This window comes from Podarcis erhardii, assembly GCF_964252035.2.
Source record: "Podarcis erhardii genome assembly, chromosome: 9".
Taxonomy (NCBI): Eukaryota; Metazoa; Chordata; class Lepidosauria; order Squamata; family Lacertidae; genus Podarcis; species Podarcis erhardii.
The window spans coordinates 26,264,937-26,280,022 of record NC_138512.1 but is presented as its reverse complement, the minus strand read 5'-3'; the positions used below and the strand labels follow the sequence as shown (position 1 = coordinate 26,280,022).

Here is a 15,086-nt window from a genome sequence, read left to right as displayed (position 1 = left end):
GAGTTTCGCTTCAAACTGGACATTTGATGTGTCAAACTGGACATGCACAAGCAGCGTGAATGCTAGTCAGTTTGGAAAGTTTTTTTTTATTTCCTTTCTTACATGGGAAAAAAAGATCCTTGATTTATTAGGTGATGTTACATTCTGCACAACAATACATTTTCCAAGCCAATAGAGTGAATCAAATATATTATCCTGCCTGTGCATTTTATTTGCATTTCTCACCAAAAATGCTATTCTATCGGGAGCCACTGGAACCTTTTGCAGAGTTCTCACATAGCATATCCATTTTCTTCTCCAATAGACATGCAGTATTCAGAGCCAGGAACATTCCTTTTCTCAGCTCAGGGCTATATATCTAATAAAGGCCTGCAGCCGTTAACGCCCAGACCCAGAAGTCCAGAAAAACCCTCCAGAAAGTACCAAAGACACTGGAAGAACAAACCTAAGAGCAAAATGAACTGGCACCAGAAACTACAAGTAGGGCTTGTTTCACAGGATAAGAGAATGCTATCTGACAGACATGCTTTTGGATTTATGTTGGTGGAAGGTGTTTTTTTTAAAAAAAAACAACAACTTAGGTGCATCACTAAAAAATACTGAATTATTTTAAAACACTTCCTTAACCCTCCTATACATTTCAGTCAGAACTAACCCCAAAGGGATATACAGATATGTAACACACACCCTTTGCTATATCATACTCAATGTTTTTATGTTCTGTTTTACCTGGGACGGTCCTCCGTTTCAAGAGTTGTCAAGTCCAAGATGAAAAAATGAGGAAGAGTACACACCTTGATGGCGTCTATCTATAGTTAGCACGGTCAACAGCAGCCTGAGCTGGTACGCAGTTCATCTTGTTGCAGTCTTCCCCACCATTGTTAGAAGTATTGCACTTTTGTTTAAATTAATTATTTAGCATAAGCAAATTTTGTGTGCACCTCTGTCATCTTTCATTCTCCTTCTTGCCAATGTATCTTCTCTTTTTGCAGGTTAGGCCACCCTAATGCATTCACCTATAGTAAAGGGGTCCATTGCTCAGTGGTGCTAAAGCCCACCCACGCCCATTGTATTTTATAGATTTATGTTATTTGTTAAAAGGGCTTCCAAGTTAATTAGGTCACACTTAAAATGAAGGGGGGAGGAGTGTGAAATTATGTCTGCCTAATACCATTGCATACAGTAGTTCAACATGATGAAAACTCATTGGATAACTCAATAGTTACTTGGATGCTGATGCAACTGGTAAGAGCAGGTAAGAGCTCGGCCCTCCAGATGTTTTGGGACTACAGTTCCCTTCATCCCTGACCACTGGTCCTGTTAGCTAGGGATGATGGGAGTGGTAGTCCCAAAACATCTGGAGGGCCGAGTTTGTCTATGCCTGGGTAAGAGGTTAGCCAGTTGCCATTACTTTACAATGGTACCTCAGGTTACAGACGCTTCAGGTTACAGACTCCGTTAACCCAGAAATAGTGCCTCGGGTTAAGAACTTTGCTTCAGGATGAGAACAGAAATCACACACCGGCGGCGCGGCAGCAGCGGGAGGCCCCCATTAGCTAAAGTGGTTCTTCAGGTTAAGAACAGTTTCAGGTTAAGAACGGACCTCCGGAATGAATTAAGTTCTTAACCCGAGGTACTATTATCATTATTATGCCTACTTCCATTTAAGTTGAGATTGATTGATTGACTGACTGACTGACTGACTGACTGACTGATTGATTGATTGACTGACTGCATTTAAATCTCACCTTTTTCTCCAAAGGATGTCAAGGTGGTGTACATCGTTCTCCCCCTCATCATGTAATCCACACAACAACCCTGAGAGGCAGTGACTGGCCCGAGGTCCCCCAGTGAGCATCTTGGTCAAGTGGGTATTTGAACTCTAGTCTCCCAGGTCCTACACTGACATACCAACCATAATACCACACTGTGTCTCAAGTTGAAAGGAGGAGTGCAGGAGTAAGGGGGTCTATGAAGCCCCACAAGAATTAACAGGAAAACCCCATAAAGTTGTGCTTCCTACCACAGTCATACCTCGGAAGTCAAACAACTTGTGAGTCAAACGTTTTGGCTCCTGAACGCCGCAAACCCGGAAGTGAGTGTTCCAGTTTGCGAATGTTCTTTGGAAGCCGAATGTCTAGCGCAGCTTCCGATTACATGCCTGAAGCTCCTGCAACCATTTGGAATCCGTGCCTTGATTGCCGAACTAACTTCCGTTCGGCTTCCAAGATACGACTGTATAAACATTAATCCTTAATTCTGATTCCTCCCCGCCCCCCATTAAATTGGAGCCTTTAGAAAACAAATGCATGCACTGTATTTGCATGTACTATATTTGACAAAACAAATTCTTAAAGTGCTTCTTACGAGTATAGGAACATGAAAAGATTTGCCCATTTCAAACTTTGGGAAAGGACAGAGTTATGTACACCTCATGTACATAAAGTATCTGCAAACGCCTTACACAGTCCCATAACAAATCCTAACTTTTCAGATCTGTTTTGCTGCACAACTCGTGCTCTACCGGACTGCACAGAATCCACCACCTGTCATGTTTTGGTGCCTCCAGGTGCCTCTCCAAGTTCTTCTCTGCCCAGTCCTTTTGTCCCTGCAGTCCCAGGCAACCAACAAAAACAGGAGATAAATTGTGACCCTGTCAGGCCACCATATATGGCTGCATTCAGCTTCCTGAGTCACAGGGTGTGCAGTGTTAAAAGCTCCTTTGATCACACTAGAACATCAGCTTGTTGTATCCAGCACACCACATAAACCTGTGTTTGAAACCAAACAGCAAATAGCTTCTATCAGTTGCTAACCTAAACATGTAGACCTCATTGATCGCAGCAGGACTGACTTCTGAAAACACACACAGAGCGTTACAGATTTTTATGCAGGCTACTCCTTTGTAATCTGGGGCAAATTCTGTGCAGGGACAGGTCCATCCTTGTCCTTTTTTTACAAAGCCAAACATGTTAGCAGTAACAAGAAACTAAATAAGAGAAGACTTTTACAACAGGAGATTTTGTGAGAGAGGTTTCAGTGTGGTTCTGGTGAGATTTCACCATATAAACCCGGGGTTTTGCCAGCCAAGGGATATAAAACAAAGCAATTACAACTGATGTTAAGAAGGATGTTGTTTAATTAGCATTTAGGGGAAAAAATGAGGAATTTAAAATAATCCATACAGAAACTATAATCCAGCTGCATTTAAACTGCAATCCTTAAAACGCTTCTCAAGTATGTTGTTCTACAGAGTAATCAATATGCAGATTGCCGTCTGCTTATAGTATGACTCTGCATTTTTACCTGACAGTAAATCAATGGGACTTACTCTCCAGTCAGCCTGCACAGGTTCGCAGCTTCGGTGAATTAAACCTTCCAACACAATGTTACACGCAGCCTCATGGAGGCCTTTCTCACAATAAAAGCCACAGTGGAAGACTGAAGCATAAAGTTATGAACAGAAATTTCACTTCAAAACTATAAATGCAAGCACATTATCCGGCTCTTTTAAAAGCATGCAAATATTTGTTCCCTACAATTAGTTCCTCTGATAGGTTAGGATTTGCTTCTTTAATAATAGCCTGGAGCCCCTAAGCGAGAATGAAAGTTTAGAGCAAAACAGCGTAACTCAACTCACCTTTCGTTACCAGTGTATGCAACCAGATTTTCAATTCATTTGCAGGGTCATAAGGTACATCCCGACCAAAAGAAAAGAAAAGAAAGCAGCCTTCTTCAACAGATGTCTAGCCCGATGACAAGGCATTCGACAACAAGGCATTCGAGCTCCCAATCTGATACCTGCAGGAAGAAAACTTTTTTAATTGGCTGGCCCACACAAGGAAATGCATGACATCACAGACGGCTGGAAAGACAAACTTTGCTGTGTGCACCTGAGAGATTTAAAGCAACAGTGAGCCGCACCCAACCTGTCATCTACCCAGAAACAAGTAAACTACATGTGCCTGCCTGCATACGAAGTTCAGATAACAGTCATGTCATGTGCAGTAAGATTTCCTTCCTTTTAGGATGCTCACGTCTCTTCTGCTCTCACCTTTTATCCTTTGGTAGCAAATTATTATGAAAATATGCTACAGATTTAGTAAATCATAATTAAGACTAACCATAGATTTGGACATAATACTGAACTCAGTTAAAAACAGAAGCGAAAGCTACAAAATTGCTCCCAGTTTTGACACAGGAGGAGAAGGAAGTGTGTGTGGGGGGGGGAGTGTGAGCCTGAGGCTCATCCAGGGTCATTCATTCACAATCAACCACACTACTTATCATTTTGTTTAAATATTGCCTCTGGCCTTGTTTGAGCATCATAATAAACCATAGTTAAATGTTGCACCAATCTTTGCTACTTTGCTCCTCCCTGGGATTGTGCAGGGGAAACAAACCACCATTTCTGGCGTGCTCTTATGTCCAAACTTGGGTTTGTGTTTTGTTTTACTTCCAACAAGCAGCAATCTTTTGTTCTCGTTTGTTCTTGGCTTAATTATTGTGGTTTGCTTGAGGAAAAAATGAACCATGTTTTGATTCCCCTGCATACAAGAAGAGTTAAGTAAAAACAAACAAACAACCCCAAATGGGGGTTGATGGGAGTTGTCATCTAATAACATCTGAACCATATTGGCTACCCCACAGTAAGTCAATAACAATGGTTTACCATGACATACAAAAGGGGCCTCTGTGTCCAAATTCAAACTGCCTTCACTTCTACTACACCTACTCACTAACAGAAAACTGATTTCAGATCCCAGCCGGCACGTAGAACGGCTATTAAAAAAAACATCCTCAGACATTGGCTGCCACTAAGGGAATGTCAGTCAACCACCCCTGACTATTAGCAAGCCACCAGCTTAACCAAAGATGGTCGCTGTAATAAGAATTTTAAGGTCTTAGATATATATTAAATGTTCATAAATGTACCAAGCAAACATGTACATAAATATATAAACCACATGTCTGAAGCAGCACAGGAAGACAGTCCTGAAACCATTTTGACTCCCATGCTGACCAAATGTTTCTCTGCAAGGAGGGAGGAGGTGAAAAAAATCTTCCTTTTTACAGGAATTTAGTAATCACCATTTCAAAGGGTGATAGACTACCAGGAAAGACTACCAGGAAAGGCAATTAGATAAGGCATTATCAGATAACCTGGCAGATAGGAAAAACAACAACATTCAAATTTCTGTTGTAGACCACCTTTTCTGAATGTAGGTATGATGCTTGTGAGGGGTGGTCTTGGGTTACACCCCTTCTGTGATGTATGTATGATGTATGGAGGGGTGGTCTTGAGCTCCAGGGCAGGGAATTTAAAATGTCTATATAAGGGCAGGCACACCTTGGTTCTGGGTCCTCCTCCTTTCCTGCGTGTGAAGGGAGCACCCTGTTGCAACAGATCAATAACGATCAGGCTTACTAGCTGCTTTGCTTCTCAGTATTCTCCGGTTGGCCTCTGTTATTTTCTCCTACTAATAGGGAACCCACGTAAGGAGACTATATGGGCTCTTGGATACCCCATAAGGGAAAAGGGGCAGATTTTGTTTACAACACCGCCCAGCAGCTGTAACATTTCTGCTGTATGGAAAAGATAGATATGAACATGCAATCTGAGTTAACACAAAGAAAAACAAATCTGCTGTAGAGAGGTGCCAGCAGAGAACGTGCCAGAATTTTGAGTGTGTAAGAAGCAGAGCAGCTTTTGAGCAGGTTTCACACAATTGGCACTTTACTGAAACAAAAATCCTTCTTTTGTTCTGAAAGGCAACTTGCTGCGGGAGGAAATACTGGTCCACCAACTATGTGAATCACAAACAAGAAAACCCTTCCAACTGCCTTACTGATCGTTGGGAAGTACAGTTTCTTTCCAAAGCAAAAGAAGCCACTTTTGAAGATTTCCAGAAGGGACGGCTGACCTGGCCTGTTCGACTAAAAACAATCAAGTGTCTGGTGGCACATTAGAGAGGAAATTCTCGTGGCCTAAGCTTTCAAGGGCCACTCTACCAGATGCACAAAATACTCACCTCAGTGGGCAGCTGTATACCCTGAACGTAAGAAGAAAGAAGAAAAGTTTTCTACAAAGTGAGGCTAAAAGGTCAAACAATGCAGAACACAGAAGTAGGTGAGTCATTGTACCATGTGCAACGCAAACTAGTTCCATACAATGTGGAACTTGGGACTCATCAAATCCTGGGAGTGGCTGGCTCACTGCAGAAAGTAATTGTACCTCTGTATGCGCAGAGGATATTGCTCTTTTCATTATCAGCTTTGCTAGTCCAGAGTTGGACACACCCATATTGATTGGATTTTGTATTAATTTGAAAAGCCTCTGCATACTGCTGTAACAAAAGCTGCTATCTCTTTTGTGCTTGTGCTTTTAGTCTCTTTAAATAAAAACACAAATCCTTATTTCAATACCAGACCCTCCAAGTGTCCTTATTTTCCAGCGACAGTCCCAGATTTACAGAAGGTTTGATCGCATAATGGCCCACTTTTACTTAAAGGTAAAGGGACCCCTGACCATTAGGTCCAGTCACGGACAACTCTGGGGTTGCAGCGCTCATCTCACTTTATTAGCCGAGGGAGCCGGCATACAGCTTCCAGGTCATGTGGCTTGCATGACTAAGCCGCTTCTGGCGAACCAGAGCAGTGCAAGGAAACTCTGTTTACCTTCCTGTTGGAGCAGTACCTATTTATCTACTTGTACTTTGACATGCTTTCGAACTGCTAGGTGGGCAGGAGCAGGGACTGAGCAACGGGAGCTCACCCCATTGCAGGGATTCGAACCACCAACCTTCTGATCGGCAAGCCCTGGCTCTGTGGTTTAGACCACAGCACCACCCGCGTCCCATCCACTTTTACTTAGGACATCCCTATATTCATCTACTAGGGTTAACTAAAAACATGTTTGAGTGTTGAACTGCAGTCAGAGAGCCTGTGGTATTTCCTCCTTTCCACTGTCTCCCAAGCAGTCTGCCTCTACAGCCACCCAGTTTGATTACTGAGAACTAAGTGTCTGGTGCTATGTTATTAAACAGACAAACTGCATTGCTACATTGGATTCATTAAAGGCTGCTTGATGCTTATGATTGAAAAAATGCTAAATCTGGGTGTTGCGCTTTTTAATCTCCAAACTGAGAGGCAGCCTGTTTGACTGAAAGGAGAGCAACATTGTATGCTGGTCTCAAAACGGACAAGGGCCCTGTTGCTGAAATTATGCCCCACGATTTAGGAGTTTCCTGCCTGCATTTCTGCAGGTCTTTAACACATCCTTGTGTGGCTTACCACAGAATGGTTTGCTCTCATAACAAATAATGGCATGTTCCATCTGAATTTGATGAGATGTACTGCTGATAAAGATCTGTATACTTTAAAACTGCAGTGTGGTACAAATTTACCCCGCCACACTGGGTTTGTGCCATCATTTATTCTTCCAGTACATTCAGTAAAACACAGACAGCAAAATGAAGGCTAGTAGATGCAGCACAAAAAAAGTTGAAAATAGAAGTAATCCAAAAGTGTTGAAATAGAAATTATTTCATGAATTGAAGTATTTTTGTCATTGTGATGAATTGGCTCAGACTGAGCGATTGTTAGAGAGGGGTGGGGCATGACAGGAAGAAGGTCCTTGGGAAGGAAGATTAAAAGTAGCAAAGAGGAAAGGAGAGCCTTTAGAAAGCAGCAGATGGGTGGAATGGAGAGAGGGGGGAAACTGGAAGAAAAGAAGAAATGAAAATAGGAGTATGTATGGCCAGGAGCTGACAAAACAGAGGAGAACTGATGTTCACATGCTGTTTTCAAGCAAAATCTAGGATTTCATGGCTCTAGCATTCCTGTTAGAAATGCAACCTGCACCGAGTTCCAATCCTTTTTCTACAAAAAAAAAAGGTACAGCAAGAAGGGGGAATCCCCTGGGAAATGGGGAAAGAGGGACCAGGAAGCAAAGGGACAGGAAAAGAAGAAATATCCAAAATATTTCAGACCTGCCAGTAGAAGAAAAGAGGAAACAGTATTAACAAAATATTGAACTTGTAATAGAAGCTCCCCAATGAAGGACCTGGGAGGTCCAAAATTGGATATTTACTTCTTTCCCTGACTCATTTGCTTCCTGCTCCCCACCTGCCATCTACAAAAAAGGATCCTTCTTCTACCCTGAGTTGACCAGATTTCAAATCTGCAGTGGCCACTGCAATATAGACTTCTTATCTGCCTGTTCGGCTCTCCATATTAAAATGCATCACCTGAACCAGAGCTTCTTTGGGTGGCAGGTTTTAACAGTGGGGTTGAGGTTGATGTGGGGAGCAAGGAAGCAACCTTCTACATGCAATGTGTAATAACGTCCTTGCAAAAGAAGACTGCTCCACACTCAATCTCCACATGGTATGAATTGGCCTTAGGACCTGGAGGATCACCTCCTCTCAGAGAAAGACTGAAATCCTTGAAAGAATTACAGCTTGAGCCTGCAATTTTTCTGATCTATAAATCCTGCTAAATGAGAGGGAGAATATGTGCTTTGCATACAGGAGATCCCTGACTCAATCCCTAGCAACTCCAGGTAGGGCTGGCAAAGACCTCTGTTTGAAACTCTGGAGAACTAGGTGGACCAATGGGCTAGCCTCTGGCAGTGTCCTATATTCTTTACCAGGGCTGTCCAACTTATCATACTAAGTGGACTACAAGAGTACTTCAACCTGCGGGCTGCACACTGCCTTGTTGTGTGGTGGTGGGGGCGTGCCACCCCAGCCCTCGCTCTGCCTTCCCAAAGCTGGCCAGACAGGGGCTGTGAGAAGGAGGCACAAGGCTTTGGCAGGGTGTTGTGAACTGGCAGGACAATGGGGATGAGGCAGAGAAAACTGGCGAGGGGTGTAGCCTGGACTGAGACATGCTGGGGCAAGCTAGGGATGAGGAAGGAGAGGTTGGTACTCACAGGGTGATGGAGGATGAAGGAGGGATGGGGGTCAGTACACAGGCACCAGAGCAGCAGGACCCATCCCCAGAGCCAGAGAGGCCCCACATGGTGAGCTCGGAGGCGTAAGGAGCAGCAGGAGAGGTGCTCCAGGAAGCTGAGGCAGGCAAGGGCCCACAGCCCAGCTCCTTAGCTGGCCAGGTGGGACTCGCTAGCTCTGAGGAAAGGTGTGTGAGTCCTCAGCTGAAGTTGGCTTGGAACAGGTGAGGGCCGCCTGCCTCATCAAGCCCAGATGCTGCAATTAGCATGCAAGGAACAAAAGGGAAGCAGAGCTGAGGTGCTGTGTCTGCTCAACTGCCCATGTTGATGGGCCTCATCTTGGATACTCCAGGATCTCTGCACGACAGTGTTTCTGTTTGGACTTTTGACAAGTGGATTGTTCCTGAACTGGGGGGGGGGGCTTAACATACTGACTTGCTGCCTGGTAGGCCAAGGGTTCAGGACACAGGGTCCTAGAGCCCTCCTACTTCCTTCCCAAAGCTGGGAAAGCACTAACTTGGCTTTGGGAAGCAAGCAAGAGGAATCTAGGACCCTGCCAGAGCCCTCATGCCTCCTTCCCAAAGCCCAGTACCTTGCTTACCCAGTTTGGGGAATGCAGTACAATGTCAAATGTTGCCAATGGCTACTAAAAAAGGCCTCGAGGGCCACATGCGGCCCGCAGGCCTCTCAGTGAATCACCCAGTTTATTACTATGGACAGTGAGACTTACACCCAACTAAATGAACATATTATATAGTTCATTAACAATGTGGCCAAGGTGTGATTTTATGCTGTGAAACAGGGTTGGAATAACCAACTATGCTGCTCAGCAGAGGCGCCAAACAATCAATGGCCCTGTTTTCAGATCATTGCCAGCGATTTCCTGAAGTAAAAAGAGCCTGTTTCAAAATTTCTGCAACTCGGAATGCAGTGAATTATCAGCTAACAATGGTACTTTCCCCCTCAAGATATAGGCAAATTTAAACTTGGCCTTGCAGGGAGGTAGCCTGGAGTCTTCCTGTAAGAATTATGGCAGCCAGCCAGACTTGGGTCCAAGGCTGTTCAGCCAATTAGTGTGCAGAAGGGAGAGCAGGAATAGGTCATAAGTATGAATATGATTTTAAGAGACAGTGGTATCAGTCTTGGAACTGTGTTTCCCCTCCGATAAGAAAAACACAACCTATTAAATCTTAAAAGCGAGAGTGTTTCTGGAGATTAGCTATAGTAACCCATGAATCCCACTATAGGTTCTTGGTATGATAAAATACACATTCACAGCTGGAGAACGTAAGGTTTTGAAACCCCACGAAGCAGCTGAAGAAAAAGAAGAAAGCAGCAACCCACAGAGATCAAAGGCGCATTTCACCAAATAAAGCTATTTCTTTTGGGCTGATTTTTCTTCTGCTTTGTTTTCAGCCCAAATAATAAGTTTGGGGGGTGGGGAGGAAATTGCAAACACTTGCTAAAGTTTCTTCTTCAACACTGTAGACTCCCTAAGCTTGCTTTATTAAGAATTGAATTTATACACAATACCACAACTGCCAATAGAAGACAGAGAATTCTCGACCCTGGTCGTCCATGACAATTATTCTATATTGGGCAAAATCAGAAGGGTTCTTAGGCTCTGACATGTACTCAAGTCAGCACCATAGACCAGTCCTGATTCCCAATATGCTTTTCCTGCAGCACAGATAGAAATAACATAGTATGGACAAGAAACGGACTGCAGCAGTAATGCTCCACACCCCATTTTCCTAATGAAGAGAAAGGGAAATTTACTGCACCCATATTTCATCAGAGATAAATATTCCTATTAGAAATGTCATGCAATGTCAGTAAATTTTGGGTGTGTGTGTTTTATACAACCAAGGATTAATAAATATGATAGTCCATTCTCAAACATGTGGGGGAAACTACTTTGAGGTTTCTTACAAACAAGTTGTGTATACATTTTATTAAATAAATGTGTTACATTTTGCCACCGGACCCTCATTGTTTCTTGGTTACATGAAAACAACAGTATTAGTAGAAGATCAGGGAAAGGTTATTTACCTCCTCACAGCCACAATAATCTCTTATCACCTATAAAAAATTTTGGCATTGGTTTGTAGAGAAACAATGGAGTGTGCCTCCGGGGGTGAAGTCAAATCGCTGGAGAATTAGAGCACCAGCTGCGGCTGCAGAGATCAGTAACTGTTGCCTCTCACATTGTTTTTTGTTGCATTAACAGCACTGAAGTGACCTTTCCAGAGCATAAGCCTGGGCAGTGTGTATGGAGGTCCTGGGCTGTTTGGCCTCACTGATATGGTCCAAAGGAAAGCACCAGCTAATTGGCACCAGCTGGGCAACAGGAGTGGCCAGAATGAGATATACAAGACACCATCCAACTGTCTTAGGGACTCCACTCTGGATTTGTTTAGGGTTTACTCCTTTGGCCTTTCATTCTCCTGAAGATGTTCTGCAAGGCAGCAGGTACAAATCTCTCCTTGGGTTTACTCTCAAAAGCTTTCTCACGAATGAGTACAGCCACATGGCAGTGGAAGTTTAGGACCAGAGTTTTCCCTCTCCTAGATGGGCTATCTTCCCAGGTTAACAAACCCCATCTGCCTCTCATTTCCCTCTAAAGCACTTGCAGTAGCAGCCTTCTTGATCATCAGACCCACCAGAGATACTACAACTCCCCTAACATCCCATATGCCAATCAATAGAAAAACGCCTCATTAAAATCTGACAGTCTATGACGAGTCTGCGATATTGTATCTATGATAAAATCAACAAAGTTGGTAACAGAGAAGGTGGGCAAATAGCTAATAATTTTTTGAGAAACAGAATGTTACAATGCACTGGAATATTTCAAGCATTAAATGAAATTTTCACCCATTTTCCCCATCGCAAGATGTTAGTGAGGTATAACATTACAATTTCCTTTTAGCTATTGAATGATAATATGTAAAGCTTTGAAGAGCATGCCATGTTAATCTCTGCTCCTAGCACATTCATTAGGTGAATTGAAAAGCAAGCATGTTACATAACCAGTCTAGAGACAATTACGTTTTCTCTCTCCAAAGTTCACAGTATTAATAGCCATCTAACTAAAGGGAGGTGAATACAACCAGGCATGCAACTGTGCTTCGATTCACTGGCTGCCATCCAAAGAGCAGCGCAATTAGTTATGCATGCCTAAGAGCACTATGGGATTATATTTTTCAAACCACAACACACACCCCATATCACATGGCGGAGCACATTTGAAACCCACAGGACTTTCAAAAGCAGTTTCTAATATGGCCTGGGAGTTTGCTGTTGAAAAAATGATTGAAAGTTTTTTTTTTTTTTAAATCCCACAGGCCACACCCAAGGATCCTAGCCAATGGAATACAATGTGTTGGGGTGGGATGGTGGGGAATAAAGATTATTTGCTAGGAATAGATCATAGCAAATTGCAATCGTTCCTGAGCAAATGGAAACTAATGTAGCGCCAGAATGTAGCCTTTGACAAACCAGTTATTTTTCCTGTTATGTGTACAGATTAGTAACTAGTTCAAAAGTACACACAGCATCGTTCTCTTTTCTGCTACATCTGTTTGCCACCAGCACTGTCTGTGCTCCTGGGAGGTGCACACCAATCTTGGCCTAAATCAAGCAGTTGGTCCCTTACCTTTCCTGCCCCGACCTGGCCACAGTGATCCATGCAACGGTCACCTCCAGGCTTGACTACTGTAATTCACTCTACGTGGGGCTGCCCTTGAAGCTGTCCCAGAAACTCCACCGGGTGCAGAATGCTGCAGCGAGGCTCCTCACGGGGTCTCTGCCATGGGAGCATATTCACCCAGTGCTTTCCAGCTGCACTGGCTCCCGGTGGAGTACAGGGTCAGATTTAAGGTGCTGCTTTTGACCTTTAAAGCCCTTCATGGCCTAGGACCCTCGTACCTACAGGACCACCTCTCTTGGTATACCCCACGGAGAGCCTCAAGGTCCATAAATAGCAACACCTTAGTGGTCCCAGGCCCTAAGAAAGTTACATTAGCTTCACCCAGAGCCAGGGCCTTTTCAACACTGGCTCTGGCCTGGTGGAACGCTCTGCCTCATGAGACCAGCGCCCTGCAGGATCTGATTTCTTTCCGCAGGGCCTGTAAGACAGAGTTGTTCCGCCTGGCCTTTGGCTTGGAGCCAATTTGATTCCCTCCCCCTCTTTCTTTTTTCTTTTTCCTTTCTCCTTCTGTGATGAGGCTACATTTTAATATTTTAATGTTTCAATATTTTAATGTTGTATTTTAATCTTGTTTTTAAGTTGTATTCATTCAACTTGTTTTTATTATTGCTTGTTAGCCGCCCTGAGCCCGGCCTTGGCTGGGGAGGGCAGGGTATAAATAAAAATTCTTCTTCTTCTTCTTCTTCTTCTTCTTCTTCTTCTTCTTCTTCTTCTTCTTAAATATCAGTGCAGTAGGCTAATATCGCTGTTATGTTGTATGAAGTTGGTAGGAGACTAGGGCTGTGAACACCCTGTGCCATCAAAGCACATTTGAAGCACGTTCTTTTCCTCAAAGAATTCTGGGCAATGTAGTTTGTTAAGGCTTGCTGGAAATTGTAACTCTGCGAAGGCTAAACTTCATCAGGCCAACCAAGGCTGACTCAGTCCCATGCGCCAAGCCTGAACCCAGATTGGAATGGATCTAAATAATCAGTGTCATCCAAGAATGCTTGTGGCTGCATAATGATATGTTGTTGTTGTTGTTGCTGCTGCTCCTTATTCTTCTGACAAGAGACTATTATTGACAGCACCAACAATAATGGGAGGGGAGGAGCAATAGTGCGGTAAATGAATGCTGCTGATTGACAGTACCAGCCACACACTTTCTTCAAAGCAAGTAATGCTTATAACCAGTGTTTTGGTTGTTGTTTTTAAGAAAACAGGTGCTGGTACTCACCATGAAGTTATTACAGTGAGTGCTACACTTTTAACATTTGAAAAATTTCCTCCAGAAAAAAACACTGCTTTAAAGCCCTAAACGGCCTCGGTCCACTATACCTGAAGGAGCGTCTCCACCTCCATCGTTCTGCCCGGACACTGAGGTCCAGCGCCGAGGGCCTTCTGGCAGTTCCCTCGCTGCAAGAAGCCAAGTTACAGGGAACTAGGCAGAGGGCCTTCTCGGTAGTGGCACCCGCCCTGTGGAACGCCCTCCCACCAGATGTCAAAGAGAAAAATAACTACCAAACTTTTAGAAGACATCTGAAGGCAGCCCTGTTTAGGGAAACTTTTAATGTTTAATAGGTTATTGTATTTTAGTGTTTTGTTGGAAGCCGCCCAGAGTGGCTGGGGAAACCCAGCCAGATGGGCGGGGTATAAATAATAAATTATCATCATCATCATCATCATCATCATATTATAACAATGATTCATCTAGTACATATTTAAAGGAACTCACCTCTCATTTCAACAGCAGCTATTTAAATTATTTGGAGTTTGATTCTTAGTTCTTACAGAACACACTATTTTATACCATAAGCTTTTAGATTAAAAGGAAGGAGACTCTTGAACTGTCATTTAAATACTGTCTCCATCATTTCCCCAAAGCTCCATGGAAGATTGGAAAAATGGATTAGAAAATGCTGACATATTCTTAAAAGCTTGCCTTGAATGTTGATGTCTCTTCCTTGCTAACAGCTAACAGTAAGGCACTGTTTCTAACACACGACGTTTTATGCACATTACAAATTAAGCAAGCTGCGTGGAGAAGAGACTATAAAGTCCTCTCCTTCCCCTCATCTCCTGAGAAGTTTAGCAAAGGACCATTATCTCTAATTTAGACATCTGAAGAGAGGATGCAAAAGCCAGGAAGGAAGCTTTCAAAATCTGTACAAAAATACTCTTAGAAAAGGCCTTCCAAAGGGAATATTACAACAGGATACAGTTAAGAAAAACAAGAGATGAGAATGAGGAGGAGAATTTCAAACTGTAAACAAAACAAAACAAAAAAATACATCGGGAAAGTAACCCAAGGAAAACATCTCAAAGCACTGCAAGAATGGTTTGGGGGTAATGTATAATAAACACATGGTTAAAATGTTTCCTGCTTAAAACATACTTCTAAGCATGTATCTAAACATTTGGGCAAATTAACATGTACTTTTC

The 15,086-nt window shown here is 43.2% G+C and overlaps 1 protein-coding gene across 3 annotated transcripts in view; it reads right to left on the bottom strand.

The window, feature by feature from the left end:
- Positions 1-15,086, bottom strand: part of LNX1 (ligand of numb-protein X 1) — a 128,274-nt gene that overhangs the window by 95,576 nt on the left and 17,612 nt on the right. For 2 of the 3 annotated variants that reach the window (XM_081875728.1, XM_081875732.1), the window contains exon 2: positions 3,641-3,801. The gene's annotated coding sequence lies outside the window, so the exon portion shown is untranslated. Of the gene's footprint in view, positions 1-3,640; positions 3,874-15,086 lie in introns of those variants that run through there. The other variant, XM_081875729.1, reaches the window with a different exon arrangement.